The sequence below is a fragment of the Archocentrus centrarchus genome, chromosome 6 (genome assembly GCF_007364275.1).
Source record: "Archocentrus centrarchus isolate MPI-CPG fArcCen1 chromosome 6, fArcCen1, whole genome shotgun sequence".
NCBI lineage: Eukaryota > Metazoa > Chordata > Actinopteri > Cichliformes > Cichlidae > Archocentrus > Archocentrus centrarchus.
Genome location: NC_044351.1, coordinates 28427395 through 28445694, shown reverse-complemented (window position 1 = coordinate 28445694; position 18300 = coordinate 28427395). Strand labels below are relative to the sequence as shown.

Genomic DNA, 18300 nt, shown 5'->3' with positions numbered 1-18300 from the left:
ATGCTCGCTCAGAACAAAGCTGCTCTCTGACTGGCAAACCAACCAATCCTTGAGGGAGGTAACATCTTGTAATCTGGTCCTGTCTCACATTCCAGACGTGTCTGGTGAGTGAGGCACAAGAGTGTGACCTGAACCCTTAAACAGGAAATGAGTCTGAACGTTGTCGTTCGTTTCCCAGAGATGGGGCCTCAGAGTTGGCCAGCAGAGGGTCATAAACACTGCATGTATAAATACAAACATGCCCAAAGGTTGACATATACACAGAGAAATGAAGACATGAACACGTCCACAAATTATCTTGCCATGTCCTTCCTTTTAAGAAGATGGTATGGGCACGCAAACACCCTTCTACCAGACATTACAGCTCACAGCTGCATGCCCCAGGACTCTCCAGCCCAAACCAGAATCACTTCAGCCACATTCCACAGCTTCCCAAAGCCCCTGGGGGAGCTTCACAGCTGGGCACTGAGCTGGGCTGTTCTCTAACTCCCTGGCACACTCTCACCATCTCCACCCCTTCCTCTCTCCCTGTCACCCCAAAACAGACCCTATCCTTCTCTCACCCTTACCTCAGAGCTTAAAACTGTGCTGCAGGAGAAAACTGTACCGCTTTTGGTCCCATCAGCAGATTCACAGGAAACATGACGAGATTAGACAGAAGCGGCCGAGGCCAGAACAACAGTGGATGAAGATGACAAAAAAAAAAAAAAACTGCCGGCTCGTTAATGAGTTCTTTTCAAATTTTGCTGTTACTGAATATCATTTGACACTCCTGTTGCAGCAGTTTCTTTTAAAGGTGTGTCAGGGGGGAAAAAGACATGTCAGCAAACAGAGTACATAATCTAATAATATCTGTGACTGTGAGGCTTTCGCCACTGAACAGCAACAACAGGCAATAAATGAAACTGACCCCATAATGCAATAAATTAGCATATGAGAGATGTTGCGAAGGCACACAGAAAAAAACAAAAACAAAAACAAAAGCAACAACAACAACAAAAAAACCCACGACCCCGGTGAGGTCACCACAGCCTCTGTTTAAGGACAACCCTAAGCTCCAAATGTACAAGGACAAAAGCAAATTGCTGAGAAATGTGCAGGGCTGCAGTTGGGGGCAAAAAAACAAAAACAAAAAAACCCCACTTACATATGCAAACGCTTACAATATGCACATCTCACTATTGACACTAATATAGATGTTATTGTATGCATGTCTGCAGTCATATGTGAATATATTTATGTGTCTATAAATATGTAAGGCCATGGTGTGTTTCATTATTTCACTAAATACCAGGCAATATATCAGTCTAACGCCACACATCTTGGGCCATTTCCACATCTGTAATAGAGAAAGCCCCCCTCCCATCAGAGCTGCTCCTCCACTGTGCTCAGAGAGCCCAAATAACAACGGCACACACACGCACACGCACACACACACACGCACACACGCACGCACGCACGCACGCACCATCTCTGATGAGCTGACACAGAAAACTAGATTTGTTAAGAGGAGAAAGAGCAAAGATGCAGAATGTAGGGGCTGGAATTTCAGCAATGGACAGGTTGCTGTAGACAACCTAATGGCACAAAAGGACGATGCCCGGCACACACTCTTATAGCCATAAAGTGCATCACTCTCCTCTATGAGACCTGTCTATTTCAGACCTGTGACACAAAAGCCACAGTGGCATGCGGGCTTATTTCTCCACATCCCTTGAAACACAGCACAGCCCCCCAAAAGCTCCACATGCCACTTTCAATTAGTTCCACAAAGAAAGTCTTCTGCTTCCAAAAGGAAGATGGGAGCTCATTACCGAATTCCTCGCTACTCTCGGCTTTGAAATATAGATCAGGAGATCCATGTTTGACTTCTGGATTCCTGGATGTGCCCGCTTGTCGGCCATGCCACACCAGTCCAGAACAGATGAGCACAGAGTACCATCTCATGGATTAGCCACTCCTCAGGTTTAACAGCCCCTGCAGCTTACCCTCTATCTTACCATTACTTCTCTGTCTACCCCTTTTTCTCTAATTTGTTCTTTCTATCGCTCTCATCACTAAATAGGCTCCCCGAAGCCACAGCTCTCAGAATTAAACCCACAAAAGAGAGAATACCAGTTCTAATAATCTGATGAGAGCCTATGAGAGAAGCAGCGTAGGAAATGTGCATATCATATCACACAGTGGTACTGTTATAGTAAGAACAGACACAGAGGCAGGTGCTGATAAAGCAATGCAAATTCATTCAGGTACTCTAATGAAACCAAAGCTTTGCAAAGCTGCAAAGGGGTGGAGGGTGGGGGTGGAGTCGGGGGGCTTTTATTGAAATTAACCATCATATTGTAGTTCATTAAGGACAGTTTTAAGCTTCTAAAATCCACAGATTCAAAAATACTTAGTAACCATTACTATGGCAACATTACTAATACAGAAACACAAGCCAAGTCTGAATTATTTGGAGCAGTGACCCATAGTAGCACTGTCATAAAGCATAGCAGTGGCATTCACCCTGAGATTAAACAGTCAGGATGAATTTATTTCTTATTTGACCAGAATAGAAAAAACAAAACAAAACAAACAAACAAACAACAAAAAAAAAACAACAGCTGCCATGATATAGCAATGCCAGTAAATGGCTCCCTTCAGGACTAAAAAACAGCATGGTCACCAACATCTAGCTGTTTACTTTTTGACTGATAATCCCATTAACTGCACATAGGCCTCCACGCTGCTGCACCAAATTTTAAACACGTCTATGTTTCCTGCATGCATGTAGCTGTCTGCCTCGTATATGTGGTGTGACATCTTCATCTACGGTAGAGGCAGTATGTTTATACCATCAATTAACAACTTCCATTAGTGCCATCCTCAGAGGGATGCCACCAGCTACATTACTAACAGGCAGTTAATTAGAAGCTGCTGGCTGAAGCTGGAGGTTGACCATTAGGGATCGAGCAGGAAAGAGACGTGTGACCCCTTGACTCTTTCATTTTGGAGAAGAAAAAGACAATCACTGTGTTGTGCCCTCCAGTTAGTCAATTCCTCCCAATCAGTCACAATATACAGCGGTATTAGACACCAGGCTTGACGTGTCAGGTGCTAGGCCACTGATGGAAACTCAGTGTAGCAAAGGACAGACAGAGAGGAGGGGAGCAAAGGGAAGCAATTGGAAGGGAGGAATGGGTGGCTGTACGTATGGCAGTGAGGAAAAAGGGGTACTTTAGGGTCTTGATACTCTCTCTGATCCGCTCTCTATGCAAATCACAACAATCACAGGAAATGCCTGGGCCTTGGCTTCAGCTAATTGCCACAGCAATAACAAAGGAGGGCTTCCTTTGAGCAGGAGAGGAAAATTAAACATTAGTTTAGAGTTTTCTTGGAGACTGAGGGATGTTATAATTACCCAGAAACCAACACATCAGCAGTTTGCACGCTATGCGTCCCACTCTTGCAGCCTGGTGGAGGAAAGCAAATGTATCTCATATTCGGGAGAAGGGCATTTTGGGGGGTGGGTGGGTGGAAAAGAGCAGTACAGGAGGGAGATGGAGTTGGGGGGACAGGAGTGGGGGAAGAGAGTGAAGAGCAGAGAGAGGGATGAGAGCAGAAAGCAGGGGATGGGGGAGGACAGAGATGGAGAGAGACACGAGGGGATAATGAGGGGAAAGGAGGAGGAGAATGATAGCCCATATCTCCAAACCACTCCATGCTGGTAGTGAAGCATCAAAATGTACACCCACTATTAGCATACTGACCCCACCCCTCTCCTCTGGCCTTTTTCTCCCTCATTATCATCACGAACAGTGAATGGCGCACAGGAAACACAAACCAAGCTCATTTCCCATCAAATGTTTTCCGAAATGTCACGCCAGCTATGAAATGAGAGCACAGACCCAATGGTGTGCCTGTGCTTTGTATATGTGTGCTATGTCAGCTGTCTTGCTGGCCACCTAAGAGTTAAGTCTGTAAATACTTCGTTAATGTGGGTCAGTGCAGCAGAGCATGTTGCAGGCAATAAACTAACAAGAATGGATCTAGCTGAGCCATGCAACCATGGAAACTTCCGAAGACATCCTTGGACCTCTTCCCCACGAGGGCAGGAAGACAGAGAGTCTATCCCAGTCAGGAGGACCAACACTAGGTCCTTGAGCAATGTGATGTGTACTGGATGGCTGGTTCAATGTTTGATATATGTCTGAGGGCAAAGCCTGACACATTCACCCAGTCTGTCTAACCTAAATGTTCATTCAAAAGGCCCATCTCTCCCTACAGCCAGACTGTGCCCTCTATCTGTCTGTAGGCCTTACTGTCTGTTCTTACCAATCTACTAACTTTAACATCCGTCTGTCTGTTCTCCTGTTGGTCTGTATGCTTTTAGCATCTATCTAGATGCCTGTCTGTTTATAGGTCAGGCGCATTTGTTTGCCAGAAAGTGTCCCTTTCCCTTACACTGTATAGACACATTAACTTATACAAGCCACTGACCATGCCCTGGAAATGTAATCGTCCAGAACAGTTGAATGTTTGTTTGTGCGTGTACACACAGATGTGCATACAGAAGTGCAAACAGCAAGGCACATGCACAAACAAAAGAAATCCCACCCAGCTAAGATAGGAGTATTTTTTTTAGAGATATAACCCTGGTCGCTATGTGGTCTTGTTAGTATTTGGGCTCAAAAAGCACAAGTTGTGCGTTATTAGTCACACAAGGCTAACCTCTTTTTTTTTTTTTTTTTTTTTTTTGTGCAAGGCCATACACACATATGCACACAAACAAATCCCTTCATGTCAGCAAGCCAACCTCATAAAAAAAAAACTCACTCACTAATTGGCATGTTGTAATTCTGCTAGCTCCAATAATAAAAGTAACTTTTTTTTTTTTTACCCCACTTACTTCTCCATGTTTATGTAATGGAGCTTGTTATTTTCTGACTTTTAATATCTCCCCTCATATAACTGTAAGCTATGTAAATAACAGCCTTAATAGACCACAGGTCCTCAAGGATTTGTTACTTTTAGGGAAATTAGGGCTGCAGTGATATAGTCTTTGCTAGCAATCCAAAAGGGTGACATCACTTAATTGCATAAAATGGATCGGATCAGGCCAGGCATAAGAGAGATTATGGCACAAGGGCAGACTGAACTGCAAGAGGGACAAAGCTGTGTTTCTGACACCAGCATTCAGACGAAGAGAATTACATCATTGTGTGGGGTTATGTAACCTACCAGACCAGCTGTAAGACCGAAGGAGATAAATGTTTTTCTGGTTTATCCTAAATGTATTTATCTCTTTTTATGGTCAGCTAGGGGCATTAAGAAGAGCAATCAAGAAATGGAGAATGAGTTTGGATGGTTACAATACTCTATATTTATGCATGTGAATAAGGAAAAGTGCAAATAAATTCCCAAGTACTAAGAAAATGTGGCCAACTGATGTCCAGGTTGAAGATAAGCTCTTTGTGATAAAACAGAGAAAACTGCCTTTGAGCTAACACTAGAGGTCTTGTAAGAGTCCCACCTCCTCATCAGCAGGCCTAAAGACTATTCCATGGACACAGAGAAACCCAGGAGGGAGATCAAAGCCTGTGTGATCCAATGGCTGTTATATCACCCCCAGCCTGCTCTCCCACTGCGGGGCCTCCTGTTACGACGCAGGCAACAGGGAAGACAGGGAATGCAAAACACTGACACAGTCCCATCTATGCATGCAACCATCCAGGGTCGTTCGCCAGTGTTCAACTTCACCCCCCTTTTGCAGCAACATTTACATTCCACTTTGCATTTCATTTATTTCCATTTGACCACACTTGCATGTTTTTGCAGGCAACTTATAAAGTAATGAGCTGCACATTTGGTCACAAGAGATGAAAAGATACATAGAATACAAAATCTGTTTAAGTCATTTTTTGGGGGTTTTTTTTCAGTAATTGCTCACACTTAAGTAAAACCATTTTAGCCACTACTGCAGAATCAATTTGATATCTGGATTTGAGTTTAAAATTAATTTTCACAAGCTCCATCCTGTCAATTTAAAAAACATCTAGTAGCTTCCTGATATTCCCACTCCTTTGTTCACCTTGTTCTAAACTCTGATTGAAAATCAGCGCTTTCTCCCGTGAACCCGGCAACCTCCCCTCACCCTCCCCTCACCCTCCCCCATCTGCTTTGGGAGATGAAGCAAGGAGACAGGCACGATTGGACCTTGTTTTCTTCCCTCAGTGGAAAGGCATCTCAACAAGCCTGCTATTGACCACGTCCACCAGGAGAGGGAGTGGGTCAATGTAACAGAAAGCAGGGGACCATTTTGGACCACTTAACTATAATCGGTAAATGCACCCCGGTCGCAATTAGTGCCGGGCCACCCTGAGAGTGTTCGTTTTGCTCACAGCTCTGTCTGCGTTTTATTCTGCTCTGCAAGAACCTTGTAATGCAAATAGCACTCCTCACATCCAGCTTCACAATGGGCAAAGAGGTGGGAATGCTGCTGGAACATGCTGCTGTCCAGCAAACAACAGTTGCTTTCCTATGTTTTGAACAGAATAATCTATAACTCATTGTGTATTGTTAAACTGCATTGTTCTAATTGAGCAAGCATGCGGCAAAATAAACCTTTTCAAAAATGGACTCACAAAGTGAGAGCAAAATCCATGTTATCATCTGCGCAACATTCATGACCAAAAATTTGCCCTGATTCAGGGTCAGTCCTTCATCAGCCTTCATCATATCTTCAAGGACTGTTATTACTTGTCGTCAGGTGCTTCAGCAGCCAGCTTTGTGCAATTAGCCCCCAAAAATGGCATCTTTTCCTAAATAAGACTTTGTAAAGGTTGTGAAGTTGAGAGAGAGAAGCTCTTTTCATTTGAAAACAAGAGCGAGAAAGTACAGAAAAGTGACAGGTAGCTGGTGCCACACTCCGAGCCTCTCCGATGCACTGCTAAACTCTGCAAATCACTTAGTCATCCATTCTCTTCCTTTTCCCTCTGCTCCCAGAAGAAGAGGCAAACAAAACAGGCAGACAGAAGGACCGATAAACAAACAGACGGCCTTTTTAACTGATGCTGGCATTTCTTTAGAACAGGTGCCGTAGTTATGATTGATTTGAGCTGCAGCGTGCACTGACGATTCAAAGAGGAGAGCCAAGCACAAAGACGCACACATGAGCTCAAGGAGTGAGTCTGTTAAACTCGCTCCTCCTGCGGTAATGCATGCCTTTGACTGATTTGAGAGCAGCAGAGTTAACTTCGTCAGCAGCACAAGTGCCTGTGAAGCTTGTGGGTACAGATATTTCAGTGTAGCATGCACCTGTTAGCATATATACACACACATACAAAAAAACCCCCAAAAAAACCCAGCAATTTAAAGCATCTGACCTCCTTTCCCCAAAACCACCTGTTTACTGAGCCAAAAAGAAAGAAAAGATTATACATATATGGTACATATAAGGAAATCAAACATTTTCATTTCAGATATTTATTTTTATATCCTTGAAATTTAAAGCATCTCACAGGCCTTTTGAGTGTTCTCAAGCATGTTCATGCAAAGCCTCTGCTCAAACATCTACTGACCCCATGCATAAATATTGCAGTGTTGCATATACTAAAGCTTCCTGCTCTTGTGGCCATCTGCAAGGGATGCAGCTTTGAGATCCTTTATGGGTTCTGGATGTCATGATTGAAATGCTAGGCAGATCTACAAAAGGGAAAGAGGTCAGGACAAAGGAAATGAAGAGAGTGGATAAGGATGGACAGAAGAAGGACACTGGAAGGAAGAGGGGAAGATTAAAGTAGTTTGGATGGACAGAAAGTTGTAAAAACAGGTAAAGAGGGGAAGGGGGGGGGGTCCCTCTTGAAAGTTACCTCCTATTTTCTCAGCTGTTCATTTATGTGACAAGGGCAGTGCTGTATGTAAGACCAGAAACCCTGGTTAAACTAAATGGGCCATCACTCCTTGTCCTTCACACATACTTTTGCAATGAGCACTCCTAAAAAACACATTTTTGTTTCTGAACTCAAACCCCCATTGTCCCCATGCTGACACTGTGAATAACATGATTGGTTTGGGGGCTTTGGGTCATTTTGTGCTCCTGAAGCACCTATGTGTGTTATGCCAAGAACCTGGCCCTTTTCTGAGACGGGATATGTAACATTGTCGATTTCATCTAACTGTGATTCCAACACAGCTCACTTTTACTGTGTTCATTCATTGCTGTGGCCGTTTATTCAGACATACCAACAACAGTGACTGAGACAGCCATTATATGATTTTTCCTGCAAAAGTCTTGTTACACTTACAGCGATGACTATTGTCAGTATTGACTCTAGTGAAGTGTAATCTGTGTGTGTGTGTGTGTGTAGCAATGAAAGAGCGCTGCCTCAGCCCCTTGCATGTAGTCTCTGGTATTCTTCTAGAGTAGAAATGATAAAAATGCACCATGGACCATTATTTTAATCTTTTTTTTCCTTTTTGTATGTCTATCCATTAATGAGGTGGTCTGTATGGAGACTTCTGCTTTGCTAAAAGTGATAGATAAATATGACTGTGTCAGATTTGCAGAAACGAACTATATTGGCATACAGTGGGGGAAATAGAGCGGACACGTTTAGAAACATTATTTATGCATTTTAAACTTACTTTCAAACCCCCAAATCTGGGGGGCACAAAGCCTTGATGAAGACATGCCAAAACTTTAATAAGACATCACAAGGAGTTATACGAGAGGCAAGCATTTCTGCAGGGAGAGCTATGACTCAAAGCCAATAATAATAACAATGTCATGGGTAAAATCTATACTTTTCTGCACAGAGAGGGAGCACAAATGCACAATGTACACAGCTGGTAACAGGCTGCAGATGAAAGCCAATTTGGGTTTCTTTGTGTAACCGAGAGCTTCAGTTGGACCACAGGTCCCCGTGGAACAAAGACAGCGAGAAGTGAGAGAGCGATGGAGAGGGAACGTGATAGAAAAAGAGAGGAGAAGGAGAGAAAGATAGGGCGTCCTGGCCCACCTGGGCAAACAATAGCAGCGAGATGAGAGTGTGGCTCAAGGGCCCTCCCTGTCCCTAAAGTACACAGCTGGCGGTTGGGGCAAGCAGGAAGATCAAAACATCCCTGGTCTAGTTCAGGTGTCGGACATTCAGAGGCAAACGGACAATTTTTGGAACAAGAGCCTTGGTTGCCATGACGACCGCTGCAACAGAGAGACTCTTTTTAGAACTCGAGAAATGATGCATGCAAATTTTTTTCATTCATTTCAGCAAAAACACAGGAAAAAAGCGGTAGACTTGATTTGTATACCTTTATGCGAGGGCATATGATTTAATTTAAATGCGTTTTCCACTCATATCAAAGTATTATGCTATTATTTATGAGTTGAAAGCAGCTCGTGCAGGATCCAAGGTTCAATCTCAAAAGATTTGTGTAATATATGTATACTGAGTATAGGGAGCCTTGATTTCTGTGCAGGATGTTCAAGCACTCAGAGAAAATCTACTCCATACACTTTTGGTGAGTGATTTCTGAAATTCAGTTCCAAAGATGTTATGTATGCGAACGTTAAAACAACTGGCAGGTGGAGTAACATTGACAATTTCATTAAAGTGCAATGCTCTGCTGGGAAAATTTGAGTCCTGACACTTATGTGGTTGCTTGTTTGACACATACCAACCATCAGAAAATTGCTGCAGACAAAGCACGCACCCACCCACACCACAGGATACCCCAGGGGTCCATGCCTTGACGGGTCAGAGCTGCTCTGGCTCCACAAGTAGAGCCTACACAGTATTAGGCAGGTGGATTTAATGTTGTAGCTGATGTAGTAGGTACTGATGGCAGATAGAGCCTGTTTGAAGCCAGTGTGAATGTGACAATGCCAAGATAAAACAAACCACAAAGGGGTGAAAATGCATGTAACTCCCTTACACTGGGTACAAGGACAACAGTCTTTGTTTATAGAGAAGCCATCTGTTTGATGATATATAGATTCTGGCTGTAATGAAAGACAGCGTGGTGGTGTTGCTGCCTCCCTGGCGTCCCTGCTGTGTTTAAAGGGGTGATGTGAGTTATGTCCAGTTCACGCTGATAACACACACTGAGATGTTATGTTGTCTCGGCTCAGTGAACGCCAGTGGGAACACACCTGGTGTCACGTTGCATGTGTTTACTGCGTAGGCGTCTGTACGTACAAAAACCTTCATAGTATTTTGTAAATCAGTTGATCCTGCAGATCCATTATATGCATGGAGCACGTCTGTGTAGCAGCACACAACATATCCTCCGTTTAATCAGCCACTCACATACCCAATACGCAGGCCAAATTGCCTTGTACGGTTGAGCAACTACTGTTCACATTTATACTGATTAATTTCCTCTCTTGATCTTTTGTAGTTTTTTTTTTTCATTTTCCCCAGTTTTTTTTTTAATAGTGTTTCTTTCTTTTTTTTTATCTACAACCTTAATGGAACACTTTTTTCCCCTTCCTCTGTGACCTGATATATAGCATCTTAATGCTCTTTTGTTGCCTCCCAGCTTGTGCACCCAATAACCAGCTGAACCCAACAGACAATCTGACGCTCCTCACTCATAAAACACTGGGATTAGTCTTCAAAGCTTTGTGGCTAAGCACACAGAGAAAGTTCATTAGTCTGCAATGCTCTTCTTTATGAAATTTAGCAATGTAGTAGTCTGAATTAAGCAATAAAATCCACATCACTTCAGCCTGTCTGCAAGAAGTGTTCTCTAAAGCATTGGGGTTTGCTCAGAAGTAGACCAAAACACTCTTGGATGCCGCCCCATTCCTAATGCTAACCCTTTTAATATTTAACCAGGATCCAATACAGGAGTAATTATTTTTCCAAACAAATTACGCCTTAGGCCGAAACCACCGCAATCTGATACACCACAGCGATACATTCTCTGTCACAAGGCGCTATTAGTCATTTTAAATTATTTATCAAGCTTGGGTGAAACAGGATTTGCTTGAGACCCATTTTATGACAAGAATACAGCTTCAAAAGAATCTAGAGTGGCCTTTATATTTTTAGGAAAAGCTCCTCTGGCTCACCTTCAGAAACCCCCGGGGACATCCACATGTGACATAAGGTCAAAAAAAAAAAAAGGATTATGGTGCTGAGGTAAGTTATACTGAAATTCTTCAGATACTGTATCTAAAAAAGATTGCTATGTAAGATTTCATTTCAGACTGGTCCACAATGCTTACAGATCGCTACATCAAATCCTTTGTTTTGATTAGATAAATGAACTTCTTATAAATGCTAAAACAGGAAATTCCTTTAATCAGTGACTGTATCAAATATTGCAAACTTTAGCTTCATTTAAACCTTGTTCTTTTCCATATTACCCTCCAAGCTTAAGTGAAATGCTTCTAATACAGAGTGCCATAAATGTGTTGAAAGTGCGGCGTTAATAATCAGACTCTAAAAGTCACATAGCATGTTGCTTCATGACTTTATGCGTGGTGCTGAAAATAGCCTGTGTGGTAAGAAGAGAGCCTCATTTAATTCTGCCATCTGCAATGAAAAAGAGCAACATTTTTATAGAGCGACAACTGTCAGCGTGAAGATGAGCTATGTTTAACTATGGTTGAACATCTTCTATCAAACGCATTAAAAACAGGAGGGAAAAGCGGGACATAAAAGCAAGCAGATAAATTTGATAAAATGGTAGCTACAGGAAAGTTAAGGTACTGTGTTTAGCCAGGGATGATACTAGATAAAGAGAAGAATGAAGAATGACCTGGTGATGGTGGGGTGGGGTGGGGTTATCAGAACCTCTTTTCCCCTCTATAGCCCCAGCCGGCTCGCTGAGTAATGGAGAACTCTGCCTATTTGTCTGCCAGAAAATTAGCCAAACTATTTACCCTCATATATGCACATTAGCAAATTCCTGCAATTGAGAAAACAAATGTGTCTGCTTTGTTCTGTCGAAAACTTCATAGAAGGCTGCATGGGCCTCTGCACACCAGGCATCTCTGTCATTGGGCAATCAGTCCGAACACACACACACACACACACACACACACACACACACACACACACACACACACACACACACACACACACACACACAGAGCCAACTGCTCGTCCCTGTTGACCAGTACTCCCAGTCTTCTCCCCAGCTGGACAGCTATTGCTTGTATCGCTCTCGTTCTCAGTGTTGTTGAAATTCTCTCTTTTTTCACTCTCTTTACAGCACACTCCCTCTGTAATTAGACCACTTTGAATTTCATCCGATGACCTGCCTTAAATTAGGAAATTCAGGGTCCCAAAATGAACATTTCGCCTTTTTTCCTCTCTGACAAGTCTCATTGCCCTTGCTGCATATTTTCCATCGTAGTGTTAGCTTTTAAATATTCATGTAAGTGGATGGAAGAGGCAGGGGGGGTGGGGGTGAAGTAGTGAAGGAGGGAAAGGCAAGGGGAGGCGGGAGAGAAAAGAAAGGGAAGGAGAGTGGGAAGGAGCCAAGACACCATGCGGTAGTGGGGGCTGCTCCCTTGCTGGAGTTCCCTGTGGAGGGATAGTGGGCATACAGGAATGGCAGAGGGAGGGGATCAGCAGGAGGCCTCATGATTTATTTAGACCCGGGGGCACCTGTGCCAGTCAGACGTTGATGGCAGCTATCACCCTGCCAACCCACTGGTGCTCGAATCCAGAAACCCCCCCGCAAAAAAACAGAAAAATCCCTGGCAAACAGGAAAATTAACATAGGACTACTGCTGTGAGAAATTTCACCTGTCCTGTTAATGATTTTCAGACTTAAATGAGAAGAAAATTCCATTGTTCAGTGGATGAAATCGTACAAGCCCGGGCATTTTAATGGGCTGCCACTGCCATGATTTTAGCAGCAACTCTACACACACGTGTAAGGTTGAATAAGTTGCCACTTGTGTGATGCCATCATTTGCTAAACACCACAAAAGCTTAGTTGAGGAAAAATCCTGTGTTTCAAATAAGCCAATCAATATAGAACAGCAAGATTGCAGCCTTAGTGAGCCTGAGTGGGCGGCTTGCTGTGTTTTATCAAGGCAGCTTAATTTCCGTCAGCTTAATATCCTGGGAAATGTATGGAAATTGAACTGTGAGGGAGAACAAAGACAAGGAGCCAGGATAAAATGATGTGGAGAAACTTAGAGAGCTCCGTCTTATCATAGGAACACTCAGTCCCACACTAGGGGACTACACACTCACACACACACACGCACACAGTAGGCTGATAGGTGTATCCATCATCAAATTCTTCAAATTCTTCCCTGTGATTTAAATAATTCCCATCTATTGGGCAATAGATGAAGTGACTGTGAGTTGCAGACTACTGTATAGGTTCCAATCCATATGCTTGACTACTGGTAGTTAATTAGCTTAGCTACTACATGTCTCCTGCTTCCTGACTGCTCTGTGGAGACACATGGAAGAGCTGCCCAGAGGCAAATTATAAATGAGAAGCAGGTTATTAGGATTCTGTCATGCATACTAAGGTGTTATGACTGTCATAAAAAGCACCATGGTGAATACACAGGGCAGTAGTCCTGATAATAACTAATGACTTCAGCATCCACAGTAAACAACAAAAGGCTGGCCTTGGCCCTCACTGGTCAGAAGCTTCAAATATGAAGCTAAATATAAATCAAGTCAAAAGAAAGAAGTGCCAGTGTTCAACAGCTACTTGGTCAGGCTGAAGCTAATGAAAGTTGTTTGCATTAGTAATAATCTGCCACTGCTTGGGGAAAGAGTGCACTGCTCCAGGTATTGGCAAGGAATGCAAAACAACAGTCTTCTACAACCTCCCCCTCCACCATCCCTCAACCTTCTTCTCCCCCATTTTCTTCCTGCTTAAGATACTTTCTTGAGAATCTTCTTACAAGCAACACCAGCACTACTAACACCGCCACTGCCACTAAGCAAATCTACCGTTGCCTCCTTTTCCAATTTGTCTTTTCCTCTGTAGCAACATGATCCTGCCATTTACCTACTTTTCTCTCCCTCCCTGGCACATACACACGTACACTTTAACACACGCTTCACAGAACAGTAACTAATAGCAACCTCATTCATTAAAACACCCCTTGATGTTTCGCACGGAGGCAGAGTAAATGTGCTGGAACGCCTGTCCTGTCTGTCTGGTTGTGTGACGCTAACAACAGATAGTGCAATAGATAGACAGGTGGGGTAGAGACTTATCTTAAACTCAGCAGCAACTGCACCACCCCTGATGGAAACAGATGCATATTTAATCAGTTATTAACGTTAAGACAAGAGCACAGTGGTGTCACGGATCCTATAAATTAGCTGCACCTATCTTCACTGTCAACATGAATACAGAAAATACAGAGAGTTACACAATATGAGCTTTTAGTGAAATTTCCATTCGGGATGCATTAAGATCTCTCCTGCCAGAGGCCTTTAGCTTCACACTGATAGCACTGAGCGTACACAGACCCTGGCCACTTCAGATCACTGGTGATACCAACAAGCCCATTCCTCTTTCTAAGACGCTCTCGACTCATTTTCCTTTCATGCACAGCGTCTAACTCCTCAGGCTGTACCTCTACAGTGTATAATAAGTCTCTAATCCTTAGTATATGGTGTTCATTCATCATGTGTAAGTATGACTTCTATAACGTGTGCTGTTTAAATAACAGGTGCAAGCTGGGAGGTGCTGACATGTGTGCAGTGTGTGCAATACAGCTTCAGGCTTCTGGGGTGTTAATATTAAGATTTTTAATTACTAGAGGAAATGACTCCGTCTCCTTCTCTGTCCCCCTGTCTTGTGGCAATTGAGGAAGCTTGTGTAACACGTCCACCGTGTAGAGAGGCTTTGTGTGTGTGTGTGTGTGTGTGTGTGTGTGTGTGTGTGTGTGTGTGTGTGTGTGTGTGTGTGTGTGTGTGTGTGTGTGTGTGTGCGTTCAAAGTGTTACACTATTTTATTCAACACAAGAATAAAATAGTGTAGCATAAAAGTAAAAAGAGAAATTTCGCTCCCAATTTCTCACCTCCACCCACCTAGCCACTCACTACATGCACCATAGTGTTTAGAATGTCTAAACAATCTATGGTAAGGAGGCAAATAAAAAGTAACCAAGTATTAGAGACATATTAATTACCCAGTTTAGATGATTTGAATTTTACTTACTCAGTTTTTTAAATTAAATTTAAATTATCTTCTTACAGCCTCCAACAATGTACAAAATTCTGCTTGTGGAACTCAAAGTGTTGCACTATGAAAAGTGGTATTTGGAGTATCATTTGAATCAACAGCATAGCAAGTGCAACATACCAAATTTTATTCATTTTTATTCTAAAACACTTGGGATAAAAATGTTTTTTTTCCTCAGGTTTAAAGTAATATGTCAAAATTTGGGTAACAAAAGAAGTCTACAATGGCAAAACATGTTTGTTATTTGCATGACTTGATCTTACAAATTTACAAATAAGGGCCAGACAGCAGCTTCAGTTCTATGTCCACTCTAATCACTTTAAACAGATGCCTTCACACATGGATATGCGGAATTTGCTGGTAAGGGACAAGATTTTTGGCACAAGAAACCTTCTGGTCGATGTCTGTAGTCCACTTTCTATTTTCTATTTTTCCACTTTCTAGTTCTATTACCCAATCACTCTTGATCATGCTCTAGTTGGGATAAAAGGTCTGAGGGAAAAGAATTTGTTGTTTCTAATGCTTTCCAATTCAGCTGTATTAGGTTTTTCAATTTATCTGCATTCCTAAACAATGACAAAGTCATCAGATATGAGCCTTGTGCAGTACATAAAGACACAGAGACAGTGCAGTTCTCTACAGACATTCTTGCAGGGTAAGAACGTGTGTCTCCTTCAATCCCTGCCTCAGTGTGCACCTCCCTTTCTCTACCAGCAGTCATCACGAGGCCTGCTCCTAGCAGCTGAACTGCCTCAGGAAACTTTACATAAACTTTAATAATGTCTTGCTGCATTCCACCCATCTCATGGCCTTAACCCGAAGAGATAAATAGGGCAAAAATGCCCAGCTGGGACAACACAATAATCCCTTTATCTGACACAGGGTAAGCTTGACTAGCCAGCTTACCTGTTACATCATCAGCTATAAGGGAATAGGGGAGAGGAGCAGGGAAGAAGTAGAAATGAGGATAAAAGAAGGAGGTCCAGCATTAGGTCACATGGTGATGTAATTAAGACATAAACACCACAGAATCATTAAGAACTGGACAGTGAGATTCTCGTTTTGCAGAATGTATATATTTGTATTTAGAATTTGTAAGGATCTTGCGCATATAAAATGCTGTTTCACCAAGTGTAGGAGTGCTGTAGATGGGCCTCTTTGACAAGGATAGATGAGCTCAGCGACATGACCCTGTGTTTGCTAAGCACCGAAACGAATGCAGTTGAAACTCTAGGCACCCTGAGAGCTGTTCTTGTTTACTTTGAATACTGGTATTTTATTTGCATAAGTCAACCTTGTGGAAAATCCATAACTCATTTGCAAGGCTGTTATACCACATGCAACGTCAACAGCAAACAATATCTGTGACATCCAAAATGCAAACAGCTGAATGTGAGGTTTATGAAACAACCGGATGGAAGCTGAAATCAGCAATAGAGGCTTTGTCGGTCTATAATGTCTGAACTGTGCTTAGAATTCCTCCTTTTTTTTTTTTTTACAGTTTCATCTATTAAAAAAAAAACTCCAAATGAGACAAATAACAAAAACAAACACATATTTTATTTAAATCAAAGAATACAACACAGGGATGTGGTTACTATTGTGTAGAGTGATACTGAGCCAGTTTTGTGGAACCGTGAAAAGACACCTGTGTGTAATCTCCGCCCTCTAAAGGTACAGGCAACAGAAACTGCCTCGCTATCGTCTCATCAAAGATGGTTTGATGTTCTCTGCTAAGCTTTTGAACTCACTCTGAACTCTACCCGCAGCGAAAGTTTGTTTGCTGTCCAAAATGCATACAATGTTAAAACACCCCTAGTGTTCCTGTCCCATGAGCTCATTCTTTGAATTGGATTGAAAGACTTGCCTCATTCTGCACAATCAGTCCTGGTAAAGTACACATATTATTAGCACACAGTCATTATGAAGTACAGAAATCACTGTGACACACAGAAACACAGTCACACTTTATTCTGTCCCAGCGGTTTACGCCAGGGTCACCAAGTCCCCGCTTAGGTTTTGGTGGATAATTCTCTGGTCAACGTCAGACTTTCTTTCCCCTCCTCTGCTGCCAAGAGGAAACGAAGGGATGATCTCTTCGCTCGCCTCCACTCCTCACTCCCGAGAAAACAAACAGGAGCATTTTATAACCTGCTTGTTGACCTACAGCAAGGAGCAACAAAAAGCTAACAGCGGTGTTTACTTCAGGATGAGCTACTTAAACTGATATAGCAGCACTGGCCTCTTGGCATTGTGCAAACAAATTCCCATATAGGGATCTTCCTGTAATATAATGTAGTTTAAAAAGTCAGCTAAGGAGAAAGGTTAACAAATTTCAGTCAAACAAAAACTATAGCTAATTTAAAATAATACACCTGGCAAACATTTTTATGTTGCGGGTACAATAGTTTGAATCCCACCTCTGTGCATTTGCTCTGTTGTAACCTTTGCCATCTTTCAACAGGAAACAATGATCTTCTCTGTAACACATTTAAAAACCCAGTGATAAACTGTAAAGATAACAAAACCAAGCTCTTCTATCAACAGAATCCACTCAATGGAGACCACAAACTTCTCTCAACAGAATCTGCACGACTCACACTTGTGAAGCTACCACCTGTGTGTCTGTGTGGTACCATAGCTCACACACACCTGTTCTTCCTTCACTTCCCGCACCACTCCTGAGCCCCAAACAAAGCTTCTCTCTGTACAGGCATGGAAACCATTTGATTCCATGCACACTTCAGCCTCTGCTAAAACCCAAATACACTGTTTGCTATGGTTAAAATATATTTTTTTTCAAAAGTACTAGGAGAAGAAAGAAAGGTTGCCCAGAGAGAGTCATCTGGTTCTAATGCAGGGCCCACTGGTGTGGATTACAAGCGCATATTACAGGAGAACTCCGGCTGACCCTCATCTCTATCCTGGGGGAAATGGAAGCCAGCTACAGTGATGGGGGGCTAAGGGTCTGAGGGCCTGGGGAGTAGAAGGGTGAATTGAAACTTGAGGGTAGACTGCTACCTCACATGATTATCGCCCTTCTCCTATAATGGAGTTTTGCTAAGACCTTATTAAATTCCCTCTAAAAAAAAAAAAAGCTTCCCATGACATTCTCAATGGAACCAAACAGTGAAA

General features: G+C 42.6%; 1 protein-coding gene across 1 annotated transcript in view; it reads right to left on the bottom strand.

The window, feature by feature from the left end:
* The window catches only part of hipk2 (homeodomain interacting protein kinase 2), a 65769-nt gene that overhangs the window by 30044 nt on the left and 17425 nt on the right, over positions 1–18300 (bottom strand).